Raw genomic sequence first — 3,340 nt, 5'->3', positions numbered from 1 at the left:
TACTGCCAGTACTGGCACTGCAGGATCAAGCACTAGTGGAGCAGCATTCACCACTACCACTGCAGTATCTGCTGCGAAGAAGACAGCAGGGACAGCACCAAAACCAATGCTGAGAGCAGGTAGCATCACCGGCCCTTCATCACGTTCATCTACAAAGCAGATCCCTTCAGAGTCGAGAAAGACTGTGATAGTCCCATCTACAGGCAAAGAAGGACCCAAGTTAAGTTCTGCTTTTGCCAAATCACTTGATAGAAGCTCAGCAAAACCTTCGAATCAGAGGTCTTCTTCCTTGGCTGCACCTACCTCAAGCTCTCTCCTCAAACGTAAAATTGGATCTGGTACTACGAGTCTGACCTCTTCTGCTGGCAGTAAACGCAAGTGTGATCGCCCTGCGGCTAAGTGTACTACGAGTTCTACAACTAAAAGCGCATCTTCCTCAAACACTGTGCAGGAATCTAGAGAAAAACGTGTCAACAGGATGTTCTTGTCTCCACAAACAAAACTCTATTGTTTCTTCCTTCGATATGCTAACAAGCTTTTTGAGAAGGGGAATCTTCTGCTCCAAAGAGACGAACCCTGTATTCATCTCCTGCACGGAGGAATTGAATGGTCTTCTGAAAGATATCTTCGTACGGTTTTGAAACCATCGGTGTCATCGGTTTCTCTGGTAAATGTACCCTTCTCTGACAGAAATCATCAGAAGAATGATGAGGACCTCATGATTGGGAACGATGCCAAACTGTATATAAAGGGAACAAAGGAGTCTCAAGAAATCCACCTTCACTCTGAGTGAGTCAGACATCCAAGGTTTCTTCAGTGCAGTTCGCTCATATTATGTGAAAGCCTGCAATTACATCTTCAAAACCTGGCCGCTAGATGATGAATTAGCCAAGCATGCTCAGGTGCTGGATGTTAAGCTTCACCAAGAAGTGGGGTTTGACTGTGTGGAGTTTTTCATCAAGAAATTCCCCTGTCTGTTCAGTGGCGGTGATAGTGACATGAGACAGTCTTGAGAGTGAATTCGCTCACTACCAGGCAGACGCCTCCATAGCTACAATTGCTACTGAGACAGTGAGAGTGGATGAGCAGTGGCATCGGATTTCACAGCTCACAGATCCCTGCACTGGTGCCAAGAAGTATCCTAATTTGAGCAAAGTGATGAAGGGAATCTTGGTCATTCCTCATTCGAACGCATCATGTGAGCGGGCACTCAGTCTTGTGGAAGAATCATACTGAATTTCGTCCCAATTTGAGTGTCAAAACCCTGGAAGCTCTCTTAATTGAAAAACTAGCTCATAGCACCCCTTGCTACCAGAGAGAATACAGCAAAGACATAATCAGAAGGGCTAAAAGAGCCACACAGCTGTCACTCAGCAAAGCTGCCATGGAAAAAGCAAGCAGCAGTAGTACCAGCCAGTAAGGTAAGAAAAATATTGCTTCTTTTGTGCTTTTTGTTAATCTTTGATTGTCCCCTAACTTACTAATATTAACATACACGTAACATTAAAAAGTGCACAATTTTCTCCTTTTTTTGTTCAAAAAGTGGGAATTCTTAACATGTTAAATGCTCCAAAATAGGGCTCAGAGGGCACTAGAGAGCGTCTAGAACCCCAGAGCTTCCAGGGCCTAAGGCGGGCCCTGGACCCCGCCGCAGGGTCGGCGCTCCGCGCTCCGAGATGTCTTTCAGCGCACATTATTTGGTGTCAGTTGAAAATCCTCCCTAATTCTGATTTCCAAAAGTTGGCATCTCTGCATATATATATATATATAAATATATATATATATATATATATATATATATATATATATATATATATATATATATATATATATATATATATATATATATATATATATATATATATATATATATATATATATATTACAAATGGAGATCACACAAAAGGTTAAATAAAGCAATGTCTTGTAAAAATTAAATTGCACATTTTCAGTGGATGACACACTTCCCGAGGCACCCACCGCACAGCACTGCAGGACCCACCAAAGGCGGAAATGTACATCTAATCGATGTGAGATTGAAAGCACGTGTATTTTTTTCCCGAAACGAACAGCCACGCACTTTTGAAAGTGCTCACCAGATGGGTTAAGCATTCAATCAAGCACTCCAACGAAAAAGTCGATAAGAAACAGCTCTCTTGGCACGCAATTGGCAATCACCGAACCGTCATATTCAACATACACCGCCCGAAGATGCCCGAAATGTCACATAATGTCCGAATTGCACAAATGAACACTTTTCATGGAGTCGGAACTGCTTGTATTGTAAGTTTGATTCTGGAGCTTAAATTTTGTAATTCTTCTTAGTTTAAGAGATATTTATGGCGATCACATGTGCAGAAATGAAATAAAACAAACGCTGACGTCTCCAAGTGTTTATAAGCATTGCAATGGACCCAGCAATTCGTAGCAATGATGAACAGCTTGTTCCAAGTTGTGGCCTGTTCTAAGTCAAGGTAAGGTTGATCAGGCCAAAAAATCATGGTGGCTTCAGACGCCAGCAAGGTTACCCAGGAAACACCTGAAGACCCCAGACAGCGAGGTGGCACACATTGCCTTTTATTAGTCCAGATATGTATGAGCCTTTCCACAGTAATGGGTAACCATTGTGTTACAGACATAGTCCACATTAAGTGTGTCCAGTTTATCTTGCAAATGAGGGGAAATAAAAGACTGACCCCTCCACTACTGGAATCCAACAGTAAGAAGATAATCTAACGCAGCACAATTTATTGATGGGGTGTTCTGTCTTCATTAACAGAAATGGCTCAAAGCCTTCTGTAACAAACGTGACTTTGGTCCGCAATCGGAAAGCCAGATTTTTGTACAGCTTTTACGGCGATATGGACTCACCACTAATGTTATCCTTTGTTACACATTTGTCATTTAGGTTAAATTATGTTATCACAAAAATAACAAGACCGTATTTTTAAAGGTTGTGCAGCTTGAGCATTTTGTTTCTTTCATGACAAATTGACTGATAACATAACGATTGTTACCCTGTTTTCAACCCCCCAGCATTCACATTAAAGTATATTGTTGCGAATTCGCGTCCGCTGGCGTGCCAACGGCCACGTGACTCGAATCGCAGCACGTCGCCCACCGGACGGACAATTCAGTCGTGACCCTCCTGGAACTATCGCCCGGAGCCAGTCACGGGTGGGCCTTTCGACCTCACCACAATCGTGCCAATCGGCCACCCGCATAGGATAGGGTTGTTCGCCAAACTCGACCTACCGAAGTACCCACGCGGATGGTAAACCGGGCGATCGTACCTCGCCGCAAGTTGACTCCGGACACAAGCCGCTTGGTCGACCCGTTC

This window comes from Eptatretus burgeri, chromosome 1 (genome assembly GCF_056783735.1).
Source record: "Eptatretus burgeri isolate ZD-2024b chromosome 1, Ebu_testis_v1, whole genome shotgun sequence".
Lineage (NCBI taxonomy): Eukaryota > Metazoa > Chordata > Myxini > Myxiniformes > Myxinidae > Eptatretus > Eptatretus burgeri.
Note: the sequence above shows the minus strand (reverse complement) of the source record.